At 44.8% G+C, this 22,746-nt stretch overlaps 1 long non-coding RNA gene across 2 annotated transcripts in view; it reads right to left on the reverse strand.

The window, feature by feature from the left end:
* Positions 1-20,740, reverse strand: part of LOC147579317 (uncharacterized) — a 49,244-nt gene extending 28,504 nt beyond the window's left edge. For both annotated transcript variants that reach the window (XR_015253160.1, XR_015253159.1), the window contains exon 1: positions 20,668-20,740. This is a non-coding gene — a long non-coding RNA (uncharacterized LOC147579317). The remainder of the gene's footprint in view (positions 1-20,667) is intronic.
* Between the last annotated feature and the right edge of the window lie 2,006 nt (positions 20,741-22,746).

A 22,746-nucleotide genomic window follows, 5' to 3' on the forward strand; every position in this document is an offset into this window, starting at 1 on the left:
ACTTATTGTAGTAATTACTTCACAATATAGACAAATACCAAATCATTATGTTGTATACCTAGAACTAATATAATGTTATATGTCAAGGATATCTCAATTAGAAAGATAAATATCAAAAAAAGTCTTTCAGGGGTGCCTGGGTGGCTCAGTCAGTTGAGCGTCTGCCTCAATTCGGCTTAGGTCACGATCCCAGGATCTCGGGATTGAGCCCAGCATCAGGCTCTGCACTGAGGGTGGAGTCTGCTTAAGATTCTCCCTCCCTCTCTCTTTCTCTCTCTCACTCTTCCCCCCTCCCCTTCTCACACTTTCTCTAAAGATTAAAAAAAAAAAAATCATGTTATATATGAAGCCCAAATTGCCAAATACACCTATTACAATGTCATTCTAAACCAATTATCCCTTTATATCTTTAACCACGGACACGAAAGTCATCTCCAGAGAGAGTGCGAAAGATAGAGCATCCTCCCGCCCCGCTCCACCCCAGGATCTAAAGTTGTCCCTAAAGATAGCTTAAGAATCAAAGACCTTTGTTATCACAAGTGGTAAGGAAACTCTGGTCTTCTGCAAAGTGGAGATGCCTTTAATCCCAGGCCTGCTAATCAGTCTCACTGAATAGGCTACCCTGGAATGGGACTTTTTTCCTGGACAAACGAGGAAATGAAAAGAAAAGACGCCAAAGCCTTCATGCAGACTGTGACCCCACATGAAGACAAAACATCCCTGAGAGCTGGTATGGTTGGACAGGCAATGTTCCTTGTGCACTTCATATACAAGGTTTCCTCGCTGCCAGATGAACAGCCCCCCTACCCCCCAAGGCGCCAGAGACCAAGGAGAGTACCCCAGGCTCTCAAGACACAAAATAAAATGGAAGGAGACTCTCTTGTAAGTTTTCTCTCAAGATGAAAGATATAAAAGTCAGAGGCGGCTAAGGATCAATAAGGCAACGATTACGTAAAACCAAACAGACAAGACTCATAATCCAAAGAATGAATTCTTACAACTATCTTTCTCCTGCTGATTTAAATCTGGAAAGGAGGGGCGCCTGGGTGGCGCAGTAGGTTAAGTGTCCAACTTCAGCTCAGGTCACGATCTCGCGGTCCGTGAGTTCGAGCCCCGCGTCAGGCTCTGGGCTGATGGCTCAGAGCCTGGAGCCTGTTTCCGATTCTGTGTCTCCCTCTCTCTCTGCCCCTCCCCCGTTCATGCTCTGTCTCTCTCTGTCCCAAAAAATAAATAAACGTTGAAAAAAAAATAAATCTGGAAAGGAAAAGACAAAGAGACTTTTACCACCCTCATTCAATTGGACTTTGCAGAGAAACTAAGGAGGCTGACTTTGGTAAGGATTTGTACCTTTTGCTAGTTTTCCAATTTTTTTAATGATTATTTCTTTTTGAAGGAGAGAGAGAGACGGAGCTTGAGCTGGGGAGGGGCAGAGAGAGAGGGAGACACAGAATCCGAAGCGGGTCCCGGGCTCTGAGCCGACAGCACAGAGCCCGCCGCGGGGCTCGAACTCACAAGCTGTTAAGATCATGACCTGAGCCGAAGTGAGACGCTTAACTGCTGGGCAGGGAGGACAAGTTATGGGAAGGTGAGGGGCACAAATGTCTCATAAATAAGGGTTGTCTTGTTAATGCAGGGAAGAGTTGTCCCTGAACAGTATCTCTGTTCCTGGCAAGTGATATTTTTACAAATGGAAATTTCCTTTATAAATGGAAATTTCCTTCATAAAGGGGGGAATTTATATACTATGTTTAGGCAATTAGAGGAAGTAAAAAAGCTTTTCCGGCATCTGCTGCTTCTCAAATTGCTTTGCTCAACATAATCCATGTGCCAAAGAGGCATGTTTTGGGGTGGCATATTCCAGTACCCTCCAGCTACTTGTTCCGCTCCCGCCACCAATGAGACGGACAGCTCTGCGAGGTTCTGGTAGACTTCACGTGGGCCAATCCTATAGCGTCCTGCCCCGTGCTCGCACCGTGCACCTGCCGTCATGTGGTCAGGCACATTCCCATCGGCGTTAAGGGAGCTTGCGGGCACCATCACAAGGGAGCTAATGGCCCGTAGGGCAGACCTCTGACCAAACAGATAGAGGTGCCATCGAGAAAGCTCTTCCCTCATTCCAGCCAGATGGAGGGTCCTGAGATACATTTATTCAGGCAGCTTCTCAAAGACGATCAGGCAAATTCAAGCAATCAGTTGTATTTGATTCCACGCAGTGGCCGTCACTGAGAGAATGCGTCACTTTGTGTTGGCTGTCCCTCCTTACCCGACTCGCTCATGCTCTCCTGAGATGCTACTTACTAATCACGTAGCGATGTGTATGCTTCTCCTGCAGGCTCCGCTTCTGGGAAAGCCAGGTTAAGACAGGCCTCTTTAGCAAATTACCTCTCAATGCCTCAGTTTCCTCATTTGGGAAATATAAGTTATAAGAACAGTGGCTGCCTCACAGGGTCGAATATTAAGCAAATTAATCTATGTAATGCGCTTACTTAAGCGCCTGGCACCCAGTACGTGTCACAGATGTGCCCGTTTTATTACGATTTATTCTAAGTGCAACGACGAGCCATTGAAGAATTTTAAGAAGGACTATCACGATTTTTTTGACAGTTTAATAAGTTCCCTCTTGGACCCATGTGGGAAATCGATTAGGGGGAGACAAGAGAACACGTGGAGAGACATTTACGAGCCTGCTGCAGTAGTAATGAGAAGAGAGTTTGGTAAGGTAGGACAGAGTATTAGCAGTGGAAACCCATAGAAGAGGACAGATCCAAGAAACAACGTCAGAAGCAGAACCCGCCGACCTCTAAAAAATAGATGGGATGCGAAAGTGAGCAACAAAGGAAAACAACCTAAAAACTACATTGGTCTTCATGCTATGTGGACGATGTGCTGTAAAGCCAGCCCTTTTTCTCAGGACAGGAAGTCAATTCTTTCCATCCTTAGCCCCCAGGTTTAGTGTTCTCTTTTTACTGGGATTGTCTTTGTTGAGTGCCTTGCCTGCTCTTCACCCACACATCCGACGACTGCCACCAAAATGGTATTGCCTACCACCCATGTTTAACCTGCTGCCCCTTCCTGGGCCCCAGAGATGGAATCGTACAACAGAGAGGCACAGTCTTCATCTTGTGATGGCACGTCCAGCTTCTGACTGCTCTTCCCAAGTCCTCAGCTCTTTCCACCTCAGCTAATGTACCTATAGCCTCACCTATACCTAGAGGGCCATTTTCTTTCTTTCTTTTTTTTTAAAATGTATGAATTTATTTTGAGAGAGTGAGAGAGAGAGAGAGAGAGAGAGGGAATGAGTGGGGGAGGGGAAGAAAGAGAGGGGGACAGAGGATCCGAAGTGGGCTCTGTGGGGACAGAGAGAGCCTGATGTGGGGCTCGAACTCATGTACCGTAAGAGCTGACTGTCAGACGCTTAACCAATTGAGCCGCCCAGGTGTCCCCTAAAATGCCATTTTCATTCTCATTGGCTATATTCTTTCTCCACCTTTACTCGTTCCTCACTTCATGCCCTCAGAGACAGAAAAATGGTCCTTGACTTCTCAAACAAATCCCATTCATCTCTACTCAACCTCCTTTCAGCACAGGTCAGTTGACCCTTCTGATTGTCCAGGCGGAGAATTTTAGTCTTTCCATCTACTTTTCCCTTCGTTTATGGCCCACATTCAATTTGTCGGTAAATCCTGTTCGTTCTCCTTTCGCCAACTTCAACCACTCCTCACCCCCATGGCTCCTTGCCTGGTTCAAGTCACCGTGTCCTTCCTCTGGACTATTTCAACAGTTTTTCACTGGTGTCTCTTCTTGTACCCTTGCTCCCTGCAATCTGTTCTCAAGACAGTGGCCTGGGTGATCCTGTCAGAACCTGCAGATCACGTTACTTTTCTGCCCAGCATCTTTCAATGGCTTACCATCTCGCCCAAAGTAAAAGCCAGTGTCTTTTAGCCCCCTAACATCTGGCCCAGTTCCCTCTTAGCTCACCTTTTACTAGACCCCATTCACTCCAGTGCAGCCTCACTAACCCCCTTGCTGTCTCTCAAGCACACCAGGCATGCTACTCACTGGTCCTTTGGATGGCCATGTGATGGCCCCAGACCTCTATGTGGACGATTCCCTCACCTCCTTCAGGTCTTTGCTCAGACTCCACCTTCTCAGTGAAGGTCTTCCTGACCATCCTCTCTCCCCACCAACCATGACCCACCCTATTCCCTTCCCTGTGGGACTTTTCTCCAGGACACATCCTTATCGCATTATGTGTATTAACCTCAGATGGAAGGAGCCTGGCTCCCATCAACTGCCCATCCTCCCTTCTCACTTCTCAACCAGCTAAAGTCCTTTTGGACCGAGAGGAGGTGGCAGGAAGTTCGGCAGCGACCCCCTGCTGATAATTTGGGGTTTTCTCAGGTCAGCGTCTGTCAATCACACGCATGGTTTGTTTTAATTATCTATATGTCGTCAACTGAAAAGTATCATTCTACACTAACTTCACAGTAGCATGACCCCAAATTTTACACAAGTGATTCTTTTTTTTTTTTTTTTTAATTTTTTTTCCCAACGTTTATTTATTTTTGGGACAGAGAGAGACAGAGCATGAACGGGGGAGGGGCAGAGAGAGAGGGAGACACAGAATTGGAAACAGGCTCCAGGCTCTGGGCCATCAGCCCAGAGCCCGATGCAGGGCTCGAACTCACAGAGTGAGAGATCGTGACCTGGCTGAAGTCGGACGCTTAACCGACTGCGCCACCCAGGTGCCCCCACAAGTGATTCTTTACAGCCCTCCTTTGTTGTGGCTAGTCGGCTCATCATCTGTATCCTGTCCACAAGGACAGGAGTTTTTACCTGTTCTTTTTGTGGCTGCATCTCCAGCACTTAAAACACTGGTGGCACATGGTAGGCCATCAATAAGCTGTGAATTAGGGGCGAATTAGTGAATGACTCATCCTCTCTGCATTTACCGTACATGACCCTCCTCCTCTCAGAAATGAACAGAAGCCATTCCTCAATGAGAATGCTAATCGCATTTCATTTTCACAACAACTTTATATTCCCATTTTTCACAGGAGGGCAAATCTGAAGGAAACAGGGTGTTTGATTCAAAAGTCACAGGAAAAGGAATTGTAGAGGTTGAGTGATTTATTCCAAGTCCACTCGAGAGAACCAAGATTCTAGCGTATGCTATCCTGACCATAAATCCGATACACTCCAGTATCCCGGCGCTTTGATTCTCTTTTGGATCAGGTGCCTTCATATTCTTTGACTCGATCTGTAACACCAGTCTTGGCCAACTAAGCTCAACAGTCAAAATCCAGTTGGTCTGGTTTGCTTCGGTTTTTAATAACCGTGCTAACCTAGCAAAAGTGGGGCTGGTTGCCTAGCTGTGCCTGGTTGAAACAACAGGATTAGGTAGTCTGAGAACCGATGTTTCAATCCAGCTCATCTGCAAAAAAATATAAAGATTCAGGCTGTCAGTACCTGAAACCAAAGGCTATAACTCTCAGTTTATATAGAATTGCATGAGTATAGGGGCTTAACCAAGTTCTGGTTAAACCATCTACGTACATCCTCGCATGGCCTTAACATTACCATGGCCCTTTCAAGGAATAATTTTTGTCATTTCTTCTTAATTCTGAGAAAGAAAGTACTATCTTTTTTTCTTTCTTTCTTTTTTGTAATGTTTTCTAAATTTATTTTTGAGAGAGACAGAGACAGAGCATGAGTGGGGGAGGGGCAGAGAGAGAGGGAGACACAGAATCCGAACGAAGCAGGCTTCAGGCTCTGAGCCATCAGCACAGAGCCTGACGCAGGGCTCGAACTCACCGACCGCGAGATTGTGACCTGAGCCGAAGTCAGACGCTCAACCGACTGAACCACCCAGGCGCCCCAGAAAGTACTATCTTTTAAGTACCATCCAAATCCTTATATATAAGGCTATTGAGTACCTACTACATATGCTACATAAATGGCACAATATTTCTTGTCTTCCTGTTCATAAGTATTTAGCTTTCTTTGGAAACTTCCATTTTCTCTTAGTCATCCATCTATCTTCCTTCTTCTCCCCCATCTTCCACAGCCCACTCCTGCTCACAGAAAATTCATTATTATCAGGGGTTCACTCTGGCTTTCCTTCCCTTATGGCTTCCCCACTTCAACTATAGACTGCTTAGAGTTCCAAATCCATTTCTTTGTACGATCACAGATTGTAAATATTCAAAAGCTGGTGACTAAAGGAAGGGAGAGGAACCCCATTCATGATTTGAACCAGAGAAAGGGAGCAGATGCTATCAGATGCCCCATTTTAATGGCATACAAATAACATGACTCAAACTGGTTCGGGTGCAGTCGGCGTACATCAGACAGTAGGAGAAGGACTGCTGAGTTGGCAAAGGGGGTGTAAATAAAAGCTGACTTTAGTTTGACACCTATAATTACACCCAAGCCATAGTTTGCATTTTAATTGTCAAAGAAAGAAAGAAAGAAAGAAAGAGGATAGGAAGATTAAATTTTGTTTTTTTATTAATGGAACAGACTCAGATATTGTTTCCTTACAGAATTTTATCATTTATTCTATTTATTTTTATTCTTACAGAATTTAATTTTTTATTAAACATTTTTAAAGTTTATTTTTGAGAGAGAGAGAGAGAGAGCGAGCGAGCGTGTGCACAAACAAGGGAGGGGCAGAGAGAGACAGGGGAGACAGAATTCCAAGCAGGCTCCCTGCTGTCAGCACAGAGCCCCATGTGGAGCTCGAACCCATGAACCATGAGATCATGATCTGAGCCAAAATCAGGAGTTGGACGCATAACCAACTGAGCCAACCAGACACCCCTAGAATTTATTTCAAACCAGAACTTTTCTTACAGAGGACACACATGAAAATGGTAGGGAAAAAAAAAAAGAGCGTAATTGCTTAGACTTTCATAATAAATGCCGCATGGATTCTATAGGAAGCATTCATTACAATCCTGAATTAAACTTTGAAGTGGTTAGAGGAGAAACGGTGCCTCTGCCTAAATCTACATGTAATATTTCGATTGATTTAACAGTGTCGGGTAAGAAGTTATTTGGTGCAAAACAATTTTTTCCCTTTACTCTCCCAGGTTACTGGCCGCCCATCCCCCTAATCGAATGGACAAGAAAAAGATTAACAAGAGGAAAAACCCTAGGTCTCCCATGTATTTTATATAGGAGTTCAGAAAGAAACGAAAACTCAAAAAGGTAGCCAGATGATTGACGTTTATACACCACCTTAGGCAGAAAAAAAAAAGAAAAGGGATTTTGAGCTCTGGGGAGGAGGAAGCAAGTTATGGGTGTTGAGGAGAGGAAATATATGGTAAATAAGGTTTATCTTCTTAGGCAGATAAGGTTTATCTTCTTGTCAGGCGACAAGAGTTGTCTTTGGGAGTCGCTTTTCTGCATCGGCTGGTTCTCAATTGCCTTTGGCTCACAATTATCCATATGCCAAATGGGCATATTTTGGGGGTGGCGTTTTCTGGTACACTGTGGTATTCATGATTAACACAGAAGAGTTCCTGTCCTCAAGGAAATTTATAGCCTAAAAGGAAAATGAGACAGATGTATAAAGTGCTGTAGATGCTAGGAAAATGTAGAATTTGCTACTATTTAAGAGATTTTAGGTTCTGTGAAGAAGGTGACATCTTAAGGATGGGTAGAATTTGTATCGCTGACAAATGGAGAGAAAATGGCAAGCAAACGGGCAGGAAATTTCAGGAAATGTTTAGTGATAGGTGAATAGTCATGTTTGGTTGAAGGAGATATTAGGAGCAATGCGTTGGAGAAGAAAGCAAGTACCAAATCATAGGCTATTTGAGGCTGTTTGAGCTGTTTCATTTTTATTCTGTGAGTCCTAGGAAGTCCCTGAGTGTTACTGAAAAGAAGGTTGACATACTGAGCGTGAGTTTTAGAAAGTTCTTTGACAGTGGGGCACCTGGGTGGCTCAGTTGGTTGAGCATCTGACTTTGGCTCAGGTCATGATCTCATGGTTCATGAGTTTGAGCTCCGCATTTTGCTCTGTGCTGGCCGGGTGGAGCCTACCTGGGATTCTCTCTCCCTCTCTCTCTCTCTCTCTCTCACAAAATAAATAGACTTAAAAAATAAAAGAAAGTTCTTTTTTTTTTTTTTAAAGAAAGTCCTTTGACAGCAGTTGGAGAATATTTACAGGAGGTAAGACTAGAGTCTCAGAATAGAGTAAGGAAACCATTATGTAACCTAGGACCTGGACTAGGTGAGGAAAATGAGATATATATGAAGGGTGTTTGGAGGTAGAATGCACATGATTTGGCAACCGCTTAAATGCATACCTACCCATTCAGGGGAAAGGGAAGACACATGGTGAGAGGAAAAGGCTTAAGTAAGGATTTTGTAAATGACAGGAGTTCAATTTGATTCACCCAAAAAGTTAAAAAGGAGAATTTATTCGCAAAATTAGGTTACTAACCTAACTTTGGGAATGTTAAAAAGGAGACAGCACGTCCCAAATGGAGTCACTTGTGCCCAACCCCACGTCAGCAAACCTTGACTTCACTTGATTTCAGTTTCAATGCTCAGGAATGTAACCTTCAACCAGTCAACAGGGAATTACCTGGTCAGCACTAGTGAGATAATCTGCCAGATAGACCCCTTCCATTTGCTTGTGGAAAGCGACTGCCTGAAGCAATGTATTCTTTGCTCATAATTACCTTTTTTTTGTTTGTTTGTTTGCTCCCTTTCCAGCTTTATTTTTTTTTTTAATGTGTATTTATTTTGAAAGAGAGAGAGAGAGAGATAGTGCAGGGGTACATGCACTAGCAGGGAAAGGGCGGGGGGAGGGAGAGAGAGAGAGAGAGAGAGAGACAATCCCAAGCAGGCTCTGTGCTGTCAGCACAAAGCCTGCCTCAGGGCTCAATCTCACGAACCGAACCTCGAGATCATGATCTGAGCCAAAATCAAGAGTCAGATGCTTAACAGACTGAGCCATTCAGCCTCCCATCCCTTTCCACCTTTAAAAACCTTTCCTTTCCTACAGCTTGGGACCTTCTTATTGCTGGACGGGATGCCGCCCAACTCATGAATCATTGAATAAAGCCAATTAGATCTTCAAATTTACTCAGCTGGATTTTTGTTAATTCAAGAGGAAGGACAGAAATAGAGCCAACTACAGACAATTGAATCAGGGTCTCAGATGTCATTCTTCCCCCATATCCTCTCATTGAATGTAGACTTTATTCTTTTCTACTGCAGAGAAGCTCTCTCCATGCCCGTGGATCACCATCAAAGCTGGTTCTTCTAACTGAGCTCCTACAGAACGATGGGGTCTCCTCCTGAGCCAGTTTGGGCTTTTCCAGAGATGGACACTGATGGATGGGCTTGGGTCATGTATCCGTCTCTTGGGCCAGTCACTGGACCTGACATCCGAGGTGCTGATTTTGGCATTTCCTGCTAGAAAATCACCGTTGAGGGTCCCGGAAGGTATCGGAGGCATAGCCACAAGGGAACTTCTTGGGTATGGAGGCATCTCAGCTCCCTCAGTGGGGACACAGCACAGAAGACAGAGGAACATAAATTGTGAATGGGGTTCTGGGCCACAATGTTTGGGAGGATGATGATGCTTTGAACAGATAAAGAAATAGGTTTGGGTAAAGTAGCCAATTTTATTTTAGACATCTTATTTTTAAAGTATATCAGGCTATTCATGTGGCATTGTGTAGGAGGCCCTTAGAAATTGGGATATTTCTTTTTTTTTAGGAGAAATTGGTTTTTACACTGTAGATTTGGGAGTCATTAGCACATAGGTTATGATAAAGCTAAATGGATAAGACTGTTCAGAGAGGAGGGTGGAGGGCAGAATCTAGGAAATTTACATCATTTTAATGGTGGGCTTAAGGGGGTAAAATGACAAAACAGGCTGAGAAGGAGCGATCAAATAACAAGGAGGGAAATGGGTGAGAAGGTATAAAAAAAAAATCACTGAGTGATTTGTAGGTTCCCTTTTATCTTCTTTAAGAAGTCACCAAATTGCCTCTGGAGCACCTCTTATGGTCACTGGATTTTGTCAGGGCACCAAGGGAGATAGAAAAGACGTAGAAGACAGAGAGGTAAAATAATGGTAGACTGTTTGAGAATGTGCTCGGGGGAGGGGGGTGCGGTGGGGAGTGGCTGGTCAGCACACTGATAATACTTGGCCCTTTTGCCACCTTTGGCATATGAACCAGAGGTTGCCATGACAGAATAAGGGGAAGAACGGAATGTGACAACCCGTGAGAGCGTTTGCTTATCAGCTCACTGTAACAGAAAATTACATATGAGACATAGTGCCTAACGAATAAATGGGTAGTTTCAAAGGATCATCACCCTCCTGGCTCAGAACAAGGCTAGGCTTAAAAATATCATGTAATAATTGTTATTTAAAGAGAACAATCCTTTTGTCTGTTTGGGTAATAATTCGTTTTGCTTATACTTTCTTTTTTTAAATGTTTATTTATTTTGAGAGAGAGAGAGAGGGAGAGAGAAATAATCCCAAGCAGGCTCTATCAGCACAGAGCCCAATGAGGGGTGCGATCTCACAAACTGTGAGGGCATGACCTGAGTCAAAATCAAAAGTCGGATCGTTAACCAACTGAGCCACCCAGGCACGCCTATACTTTCTTTTTTCTTTTTTCATCTTTATTTTTGAGAGAGAGAGAGAGACGCAGAGTGCATGTGGGGGAGGGGCAGAGAGAGAGGGAGACACAGAACCCTTCGAAGGCTCCAGGCTCTGAACTGTCAGCACAGAGCCCGACTGGCGGTTTGAACTCGTGAACTGTGAGATCAGTTGGCTACTTTACTGACTGAGCCATCCAGGCTCCCCTATGTTTTCTTTTTTCCAATTGAGTTTCTCTAGCGAATGATGACAGATTAGTAAGAGGTCATCATGTAGTGAAACCATCACTGTATAAGAAGGTAGGAAACCAGGATTACGAGTTATGAACACCACTATCTCCTGTCCCTGCCTCTGCCCCACCACGCATATGAAACTGTACGTTCCAGCCCTGCAACCTCAAGGCAGTCACTTAATCTCTGGGTTTCAGTGGCCTCAATTAAAAAAAAAAAATGGGAATGATAATATTTCTTTGGCTCCAGGACGGGGATCTTGGATGGCTTCTTGAGTGTCCTTCTGCTGTGGTGTGGTCATTCATTCACGTGCCACATGTACAGGGGATACAAGCCTGAAAGGATTTTAGTTTTCCTGTCTCCCAAGAGCCTTACAATCTGGTCTGCGGAAACAAGGGCCATACAATTACAACTGGACACAAAAGTGGAGGCAGCTGAGATATACGGAGGGCATACGAGGACTTGGAGACTCATGTCAGGCCAGGGAAGTTTGGGGACTTCCTCAGGGGAAGTGACACTTGAGCTGAGCCTTGAAAGGGGTTTCCATGCCAATAATGAGAAGAGGGGTTCCAGGCAGAGATACTAGCACATGGTTTTAAAAGGAGACGTGTGTTGAGAAAGAACGGAAAGTAAAGTCATATTACTGGGCTATAAAGAACAAAGCATGAAGTTAATGAAAACTCGGGGCTGGACAGATGGTCAGATGTATCGCTCAACCAAAACAGTTACTAAGCACTCACTGGTTGAAAGGGATACAGTGGTCCTCATTACCCACAGGGGATACATTCTAAGACCGCCCCCCCCCCAGGGGATGCCTGAAAGCATGGCTAGTACTCAACCCTGTATATGCTCTTTTTTCCTATACATACACATGTATGATAAAGCGTAACTTGTAAATTAGGCACAGTAAGAGATGAACAACAACAATAATAAAATAGAACAGTTATAACAACACACTGTAACAAAAGTTATGTGAATATGGTCTTTGTCTCTCAAAGCTGCTTATTGTATTGCACTCGCCCTTCTTCTTGTGATGACATCGGATAATAAAATGCCCACGTCATGAGATGAAGTGAGGTGAATGATGGAGGTGCTGTGACGTAGCGTTAGGCTGCTATTAACCTTCTGAGGACCTTCATCTGTAGGAAGATCATCTGCTTCTGGACCGCAGTTGACCATGCATAGCAACTGAAATTCAGAAAGGGAAGCCCCGGGGAAGGGGGGGTCCGATATGTACTAGACGCTGGGCTCACTAGGAATTACAAGATCCTGGAGAATGGTTTGGGAAGGCTATACAGTTAGAAAGAACAGAAATAAAGCTGTGAGAGAATCCAGGAAAGACACGGTAAAAATCTATGAAAGACAGTGGCTGGGGGAGGGGGAGAAAGATTTACGAGCTAGAAAGAACCCTTAGTTTACTGAATGAGGCATAAGGGGAGGGAAGGATAAAGGATCACTTTCAACTTTCTGGCTTGGGAAACTGAACGGGCAATGGTGTTGTTCCCAGACATAGAGGGTATAGGACTAGAAGCAGGTTGGTGAGAAGCGTGAAGTTTGGGCACTCATATCTTTCATCCTCCTTTTGTTTTATGACTGCAGTGTCATGCTTCATATTTCTGAAGGCACTGAAGTACTTTTGTTTGCCTTCTGCCTGCTTCTCACTCTTGCCTTCTGCAGAATTTGGGGGTCAGCGAGTAGAGGGCGTTTCTGGCTTTACTCCGGACAGGTTGACTCCTTCATTGGCCACAGTCTCATTCTTGGGTGTTCTAGGCTGGAGGTTACTCTGCTCTGGTCAATAGTCACCCCTCTTCCTCCATGTCCTGACTTTCAGAACTTTCTTGGAATCTCGACTCCTTCTGTGGCTTCTATCTTACTCGCTTTGTTGGGCTGTGTTAGGAATGTCCACACCTTCTTCTTTCTTTACCATGGTTTTAATGTGGTTTTTGGAAAAGAGGTAAGTGGGCATGCTCAGTCTTCCATGTTACACCAGAAGCTCCAGAATCTGATCTATGATAGGATGTGTTTCATAGCTATGGCGTGTCTTGTAGAGATATAAGGTAGGTAGGTAGCTGTCTGTATGGACTTGGAATTCAGGAGGCAAATCTACATTACAGGTACATATCTGGAGTCACTGGTATAGAAATGACGGGTGGGGATGAGATTGCTTCGGGAAAGCATGCAGAAAGAAAATGGAAGAGGAATTAAGCGTAATGCTGGGGACCATCAATATTTGAGACCATTGTTTTTCGGATACAATATTCCTGGTATCCTAGTTAGGGAGACTAATGATAGTTCAGAACGTTTCCCCTATGGATAAGAAGGACTTAACCGGGCTCTGCGAGCTCAGGAACGTTGCGTTAGGCGTAAAAGCTGTAGTAAGATGATTAGGTGTAACAGAGTTGAACAGGGGGAGGCTAGGAGTTCCTGAGATGGGAAAGATAATCAAGGGTGTCAGCAGCTCCAGATGATGCTATCTAACTCTTTTGGTTCTGGGCCCATCCTTATGAATCTGATGAATGATGGCTCCCATGATCTGTTTCCCCATTCTTTTCTTCTGCTGAGAACGTGGCCCGGATTCAAGTACCATTGTTCAGTGTGATATGTCTTCATAGTCTCCACCCATACGGTAAATATTTACTGAGGCCTTAAAATATGCCAGACTCTGGGTGAGGTGCCAGGGATATGAAAATATATAAGATAACATTCCTGCCCTCAAAGAACTCCTATATATATGCATAGACTGCTCTTCGTACTGCAACTAAGTGCTGCTAGCCTCCATTAATTTGTTAGCAAAGATCTTGCCATTAGCTTTTAGGGAAAGTTTGGCTCCCCCCTCATATAGGTAGATACGGAAATTCTTTTGGTGCTCACTGTGGCCATTGTGTGTCCCTGGTTACACAAAAGGTGAAGCTTTTTTTTTTTTTTCTTTTTTTTTAAAATCTCTCTAAAGAGTGATAGAAAGTCACACTCTAACTCCATGTATCACAGTGCCTGGTTAGCATAGTCAACTCTCACTGCATATCAGTTTACTTAGTCTTTTTGTTTTTTATGACCTTAAAATATTATTAGTAAGCAAGGATTCTAAAAAACCACAAGCCACAGCACAACAGCAGATATCAGAGAGGGCCAATTAAAGAAAAGGTTGTTCACGAGTAGAATTTAAGATAAGCACAGTTGGCAAGCAGGTCATTGATTTTAAAAAATACAACTAATCAAAGAACAACTGTCTTTTGCCTTCCTTATAAACATCAACATCCAAACGTAGGTGAATTCTTTTAACCTGGAATTTAGGCTGTTGTATCTCTAATGTCAGGTTTTGTTTTTTTTTTTTGAACCCCTGGGGGTTTTAAAAGTCTCCGAAGACAGAGGGAAAAATTAATTAAGCAGAGAATAAAAATGTAGGTTGGCAAAAGGGTAAGTGGAGAATTACTCTAGTATGGCGCATTATTATTATTACCTAAACTAATTAAATTTGTAACTAACATGATAAAAGCAGTAATGGAATAAGAAGAAGGGAATTGGACTTTTTTTCTAGTGTAGGTAAAATTTGAAAATTTTTGTATTCATGGATCCGTTCCATCAACAAACACACTCAGCATGTGCCAGGCACTGTGCTGAGTGCTGGGGATACCAAGATGAACTGGACGCCTCTTCTTCTTAGGGAGATACGCACTAATAGCTAAGTGAATTCCCCCCCCCCAAGAAAGTTACAGCGCGGTGGGTTGCAAGATGAACGGCGGTGTTGAAATTTGCTCCGGTTTTACTCCAGTTATCTGGTGCTGCCACCTGCTGGGCATTTTCTTTTCTACAGCGTTTAACCCCAGGCCCGGACAGAGAAACCAGAATTTCCTTGGTGGACAAGGCTGTCTGTCTCTGCCTTCTGGACCATGCGCTTTTTCTTGACGAGGACACCTGCCCTCCTCCTTTGCACTAAGCCTCCCCACCCCCCCGTGGTGGCACCAGCCCTAACTCTTCCAGAATTGCCGGCTCCTGTCTTTAGGCAGGCTGCTGAGTCACCAGCCCAGGATGCCCGGGGCAATTGCCTCACTTCTTCCTCTCCCTCCCTCCCAGTTCTGCTACTGAGCTTCTGTTTGAAGGTTTTGGTCCTCTCTGGCCTTCCTCCCACTGTTGCGGGAGTTAGAGTTTCTTGCCAGGACACGGGTAGCGTGTGCCTGAGTTGCTCAACACGGGCAGGAAGAGGCCAAAGGCCTTGGCACCAAACACTTCCCCCCAGTTTTGAACTTACTCTCACTTCTGTGTAGGGGAGTGGTGTGGTGGGTGGGGGTCGTTTCCTTACTTCCTCCTGAGCAGTCTGGTTCAGGTCCTCTGCGCTGCCTCAGAAGGCCAAGCAGAAGTCAGGGCTCAGGGGATTAAGCATTAAATAGGTCATTTGCTTTGCATCATCAATTCTTGAAGTGAGCTAAATGCCTCCGGGGGTGGTTTCCTCGTTAAAAAGGAGCCCACCACGGACTGCACGGCCTCCGGCCTCATCTGGCCCTGCTTCCAGCCAAGGGCTTCCTACAGATTGCTACTCTTTTGCCCAGAAGACATCGATCTGCTTAATTCTTAGACTCCTTGGTTGGACACAGAATCATGGAGACCACCTTGTCCCATGGCCTGTCATCACATCAAAAATGACTCTGCATTTAAGTGGATCGGAATGACGGTTGGAAAATTAAATATCTTTTTTGAAGAAATGCAAGGCTTTATACTTTTTACCCTAAGCTAAATCACGAAGTGGAAAATATACTGAAGTGTGTATACACAAATTTATTTCTAGCTGATGGACACTCCCGCGCGTTTGTCCTTCCTGACTCTGAATTTTTTTTCCCTTATTTATTTTTTAATTTATGTCCAAGTTAATTAGCATATAGTATTAAAATGACTTCGGGAGTAGATTCCAGGGATTCATCCCGTGTACAACACCCAGTGCTCATCCCAGCAAGTGTCCTCCCCAATGCCCCTTACCCACTTAGCCCATCTCCCCACCCACAAACCCTCCAGCAACCCTCCAGTTTGTTCTCTGTACTTAAGAGTCTCTTGTGTTTTGTCCCCCTCCCTGTTTTTATATTATGTTTGCTTCCCTTCCCTTATGTTCATCTGGTTTATAGCTTAAATTCCTCAGATGTTGACTCTGAAATTTTAAGAGCATATCTGGAGCTCAGTGAAATGCACTGAACCATGAGAAAGAAGGCCAGAGTGAACAGGATACTAAACAATTTAACTGCTGAATCTCTTTGCTGATACTCTATTTCTTGGTTCTTCTCTTTTCCATTTTAAGCTTGACACACCACCCCATCAACTCCTTCAGCTCTGATCTTTTCTCTGATGCTGCTTTCCTCTCTCTCCTTGCTAAACTTACTAGCGATTATGGACCACCTTGAACACAGCCTGGAACACTTCCTACTTGAATTGTCCTAAGGAACCGCCCGGCCTAGCCAGCCCTGCCCCCTTCCATTATCCCATGTCTGAGGATGAAGTGATTTTCATGAGAAAAGTTACTGGGGAACTTGGTGTGGATTCTCAGTGCTCCCACCAGTGCTCCATCCATTAAAAGTATACCTCCCACAATGAAGTTATGATGTCCATATGTGACATTCTCTCTCTCTCTCTCTCTTTTTTTAGGTAGGCAGCAATAAAAAATGATTAGGTCAGGAGCGTCTGGGTGGTTCACTCGGTGCAGCTTCCGACTTCGGCTCAGGTCATGATCTCACTGCTTGTGGGTTTGAGCCCTGCATTGGGCTCTGTGCTGGCAGCTCGGAGCCTGTAGACTGCTTTGGATTCTCTCTCTCTCTCTCTCTCTCTCTCTCTCTCTCTGCCCCTCCCCTGCTCATTTTCTGTCTCTCTAATAAAAACATAAAAAAACACCTTTTTTTAAAAGAAATGATTAGGCTGGGGTGCCCGGGTGGCTCAGTCGGTTAAGCGTCCGACTTCGGCTCAGGTCATGATCTCACAGTTCGTGAGTTCAAGCCCCACGTCGGGCTCTGTGCTGACAGCTCGGAGCCTGGAGCCTGCTTCAGATTCTGTGTCTCCCTCTCTGTCTGCCCCTCCCCTGCTCATGCCCTGTCTCTCTCTGTCTCAAAAATAAATAAACATTAAAAAAAAAATTAAAAAAAAAATAAAAGAAATGATTAGGTCAGAGACAAGGAGATCCAGGGATGTGAATGTGGGGAGTATGGGAAACAGGCAAGGGCGTGGGCACAGGTTATGGGGGGTAGAGGGGTGGGTGTAACTCTCAGATTAAGGGGCATTATCTGGGAAAGGGAGATTTGATTCCCCAGGCTGAATGTAGGCCTTGAAAATTAGGACTCAGAAGCTTTCAAGATCAAATCTTAATTCTTTTTTTTTTTTTTAATTAAAAAAAAATTTTTTTTTTCAACGTTTATTTATTTTTGGGACAGAGAGAGACAGAGCACGAACGGGGGAGGGGCAGAGAGGGAGGGAGACACAGAATTGGAAACAGGCTCCAGGCTCTGAGCCATCAGCCCAGAGCCCGACGCGGGGCTCGAACTCACGGACCGCGAGATCGTGACCTGGCTGAAGTCGGACGCTTAACCGACTGCGCCACCCAGGCGCCCCTCAAATCTTAATTCTTGAGTATATTTCACAATGTAAATGATCTATTTTAAGGTACCTCCCCCCACGCCCCCACCCCTTTCACTATATTTCATCGCTTTTACCAGAGGTGCAGAGTTAAGGGAAGGCAAGCAGGAGAGAAGTGAAAGTCTAATCTTTCAGAAAGATATGCACTTTTTTCTGGACACTTTTGAGAGTATAATTTAAAATTTAGTGCTAAACTGAGGGTTTTCCCCCCTTCTCATATCTATATTTTCTTTTCATATTTTTGTTTTACGGCTTAAAATATATTACAGAATTAGAACACGCTCTTTGCTTCAAGTCAAACAATATTGAAGTATATAAACAGAAAATAAGTGGGGCGCCTGGGTGGCGCAGTCGGTTAAGCGTCCGACTTCAGCCAGGTCACGATCTCGCGGTCCGTGAGTTCGAGCCCCGCATCCGGCTCTGGGCTGATGGCTCGGAGCCTGGAGCCTGTTTCCGATTCTGTGTCTCCCTCTCTCTCTGCCCCTCCCCCGTTCATGCTCTGTCTCTCTCTGTCCCAAAAATAAATAAACATTCAAAAAAAAAAAAGAAAATTAAAAAAAAAAAAAACAAAAAAAAAAACCCAGAAAATAAGTGTCCTCCTTCAAAACTACATTCAAAACATTGGAGAGCTAATGCTAACGGTTTGATGTATCTTTTTACATTTTTATAATAACATGCCTAAGGATCCCCATTTTTCAACAAAAATAAGGTACCATATACTCCCACTGTAACTTCCTCTTTAAAAAATAATCTATATCAACATATTAATTGCTACAAAGTATTTCAGGCTTTGGATGTGCAGTTTTTATGCACCTCATCCTCACTGATAAGATATTTTCAAGCTTTTTCCAGTCTTTTGACACTGTAAATATTGTCAAAATAAAAATCTTTATACACATCTCTTTGCATTCTGGTTCTTTTATTTTTATTATTTATTTACTTATTTTTTATGTTTATTTATTTTTCACAGAGAGAGAGACAGACAGAGCATGAGCGGGCGAGGGGCAGAGAGAGAGGGAGACACAGAATCCAAGGCAGGCTCCAGGCTCCGAGCCATCAGCACAGAGCCCGACGCAGGGCTCCAACTCATGAGCCGTGAGATCATGACCAGAGCCGAAGTCGGACTCTCAACCGACTGAGCCACCCAGGTGCCCCTGGCTCTTTTATTTTTAAAAGAGCCAAAGCAGGTTCCAGGCTCTGAGCTGTCCGCACAAAGCCTGACGCAGGGCTTGAACTTACGAACTCTGAGATCATGACCTGAGCCAAAGATGGGTGCTTATCCAACTGAACCACCCAGGCGCCCCTGCATTTTTAATTTTAGTAGCTGTTGCCAGGTAACCCTCCCAAAAGACTTGGGAATGCAAACTTTGCATTACCACAGGATGGCTTATATACACATTTTCATGATTTCTCTGTAACTGATTCCAGCTTAGTTCATGAGCCTCCATTTTTCACTTGTACCCTGATTAATTTACTCTCACTTTAAAGCTCAGTCTCTTACGAGTAACTCAATCCTCCAACCCTGCTCTAGTCCTTTTGTTCCTGGATGGCCTCTGAGTTTGAGAGGCGCTTGTGTGAAATTGTGGCATCAGGGGTGGGCATGTGTGGGTTCGGACCACAGATGTCTCTGTCTGGGCTCGCCTGGGGCACTGCTCTCTGGTGCTGCTGCCGGGGCTCCTGCTGTCACACCTCAATTCTCTATCTTCCTTGTCCTAATCACAGAGATGCACCTGTGCACTCAGCTTCTCGGGGAGCCTGGTGATTCCAGGTCCTTCCCCTGCATCACGCTGGGGTATAAGACTCTGTGAGGGTCCCTCAGACCCTTACGACCAGCCCCAGCCCTGATCCTTGTCCTGCTCGGGCAGATGTAAAGGTGTCCTCCGAGGTTTAGAGTCACTCAGGTTGTCCCCGAAGTCAAGCGATGGTTCTATTTGCTCTGGAATGCCTCAGAGGTATTCAAGCTTATGCTGCCTCTCACAGAGACTTGGCCTTCTGGGAAGGAGTGGAGATCCCAGGCCCCACCAGTCACTGAGCCCTTAGCACATCCCCCACAATCCTTGCTTTCCCATGGGTTGGCCAAACCCTATCCTCTGAGCGGGACACCTTTTATGACATCACATACTCCTCTGTGTGGTTATGGTATAAATATCAGGTACTCCGTCCTCCAAGTTTTGGCTCTGGGTATTTCAAGCCAGACTTTGGGGATAAAAAAAAAAAAACCCAAACACGTTTTGTTTTTTGTTTTGTTTTGTTTTTTCGTCAAGTACCTGGCTCGTAATCGAAAGTCAAAGCTTTTAAGACCTTTTGCTCTGCTATGGACTTTACAAAATTATTTTCAAGAGCTTAAAAGTTAGGCATTTAATTGTTCACCCTGTATCGTCTCTTTATCTCGAGCTCTAAAAAACCGAACACTCCTTGAATGGTGGGGGAAAAAACAGATCAGTAAAAGGATTTTTTTTAAAAACCCACATAAATATGCAAATATTACCCCACCACAAGAAAAAAAATATATTCATTGCACAATTAATGACGGAGGTGGTGAAAAAAACTTTTATTTGCAAGAACTCCATCCTGGCAGGGAGGAATTGGATCGGAAGAAAACCCTTAAACCGCCGTGGGGTGAAGACGGAGATCCTAGGGACATGTTATAACACAAGTTGGTTTCCTAACTACTACCCGTAAGTAAGCCAAAGGAAGGAATTTGTTTGCACCAGTGAGGGAGCAGGGAGGTTAATGAGCAGAGGAGACTGAGGCAGAGAGAAGGCAAGCACGACGGCAGGTTGACGCACACTGCAAATTGTGGCAGGTTCTGTGATTTCCTAAATCTCCGCTACATTCCCTCAATCCAGGAGAAAAACGTTTGGGCTAAGTGGGTACGGGGAAGAGCTGCCCTTGGAACGCAACAAAACGCAGCACGAAACAGAACCAACGTAAGTGGACAGAAACCGAAGTAAAGCCTGCTCCCACGCGGTTCCCCACCCCCAGGTGCTCTGGCAATTTACTGGCTCCTCCCTCTTCTTTAGTATCCGTCTCCGCTTGGACCCAACTCGCGGGCGCTGTGTTTTCCTACCTTTATGCAATGGTCTGCCCTTCCTCCTCTGCTGCAAACGAGCACCACCAGAGAACCACAGTCACCCCCAAACCTGATTCCCCGGTTGCTTAAAGAAAAAACAACAACAAAAACCCAACGACTTATTGTACCTTCAAGAGACGTTTTTTTCCACCTTCACTTGGAGTCTCAGCGAGCCACGTGACGTTGCGCATGCGTTTGCCCTGGCTTCAGTTGTGAGGCTTTTCGTGCGCTCACAGGCACGCGCGCGTGTATTTGATAACTGCAGTAAGACTCATTGCATGCTGCATGTCTCGAGTAATATCAGTGTATACCCAGATATTGTATAATGTGTGTACGCGTTTTGAATGTTGTACATAAGCCGAATATAAATCCTTCGAATAATTATATTCCTGTTTCTATTGTAAATATGATGTATAAATAGACACTCGGACGTTAACTCGCTGCCATTAAGACCATCCTCAGCAGGGGGGCGCCTGAGTGGCTCAGTCGGTTAAGCGTCTGGCTTCCGCTCAGGTCATGATCTCACAGTCCGTGAGTTCGAGCCCCGCATGGGGCTCTGTGCTGACAGCTCAGAGCCTGGAGCCTGCTTCGGATTCTGTGTCTTCTTCTATCTTTGCCCTTCCCCCACTTGTGCTCTGTCTCTGTCTCTCAAAAATAAATAAATGTAAAAAAGAGAAGTTAAGACCATCCTCAGCATGGTGTCAAGTTCCAAAGAAGCACAAATTTCACTCCAAAATGATCTTTGAAACTCGTGTGTTGATTTAAATGTTTCTTAAAGAGACAGGAACCCGAGAACTGCATCACATAACACATGTCAAAAGTTCTAAAACTCCTTCTTAGGCACCTCCTTTCCCCAAACTTTTATTTGTCTTGGGAGCAACTCAAATATTTTTGTCCCCTCTCTCCAGGAACGCTGATCTCATCCTGGCTTTACCCTACAGATCACTTCTCCTTTCTCATCTGCCTCCTTTTGCTCCTGGGATCTTGTGTTTCCTCCCACGTAGCCCCTTTTTTTTACATAGATAGATTTACTACCTCTCAAAGCTTCTTTAATTCTGTGTCTACACCCGCTATTCACCCCTCCTCTCAAGTTAGGTTAACAACATCCCCTAGCTAGAAGCTGATCGGTCTCTTAGAGGCAGGAAAGGGGAAAATACTTTAAGTTATTATATTACAAAAAACATGTTTTGGCCCCGAGTATGTAGATCACTGCAGCTAGGCTTGATCTTTGCTGGTATATTTACTTTCCAGAGAGTTCTGACGGGTCAGTGCCCTTGCAAGAGCGCCTGTTACACGATTTGAATACCACCTCTGTTGTAGCAGAAACACACAAACATGACTCATTTAAGAACTGCAGGGGGAAAAAATCTGATTAGGGAAGAAAACTGTCTTTGTTAAGCATTCTGTTTGGGAAAAGTTAACCCACAAGGCATGGCCGTAGTAACCTAGCAGTGGGACAAAGAAAAGTACATTTCCCTGCAAAATAAAGGTACAATTTTGAGTGTTAGAAGGCAAGGTTTAGAAGAATTTTGAGTTTTAAAGGGCAAGAAGTTAGGAGCAGACAGGGGAAAAAATGGAGCTAACATAATTATGTGCCAGTTCTAAGTGTTGTTCTAAGTGCTTGACTTATGTTAACTGGTTTGAGTCTCACAACGATGGGAGTTAAACGCTGTTACTTTTCTCCGCTTAGTCAAGTGTAGAAACTGAGGCACAGGGAAATTAAGTAACTTACTAAAGTATCGGGGAAAAGCCCCAAATGGCAAAGAGTAACAGGCTTGCAAGGACACGAGTGGGCCGGCACCACGTTGGTCGGCCCTCACGTCATGGGTGCAGAGGTGGATATGCGACGGATCGGATGAGATCGAGATGGTCTATGACTCACGGCGCAGCCAACAGCGGGAGCATCAACACGGCCACAGGTTCCCCTGCCCCTAAGTCCCATGAAGCAGTAATGGGCCCAGATGGCAGCTACTCACACCTTGGGTCATGCTGCCTCTGAGGAACCCAGGGTCGAAGGGTCGGCACTTTTTATAGCAAGCGAGTTGTGAAGTACTCGCATTGTGAGCGCCTTGACTGACTTCATTGCTGTGTGACCGGCTCCAGAAACTGCCGGGGTCAGGGGATGATGAGGGGCTGTGGTTTGGCACACTCAGCAAGGACATGCAGGGACTCCTGGGGCACATGGCAAACTGCCTCTCCCCACGCCA

This window comes from Puma concolor, chromosome B4, assembly GCF_028749965.1.
Source record: "Puma concolor isolate L17-30 chromosome B4, mPumCon1.1.hap2, whole genome shotgun sequence".
Classification (NCBI taxonomy): Eukaryota; Metazoa; Chordata; class Mammalia; order Carnivora; family Felidae; genus Puma; species Puma concolor.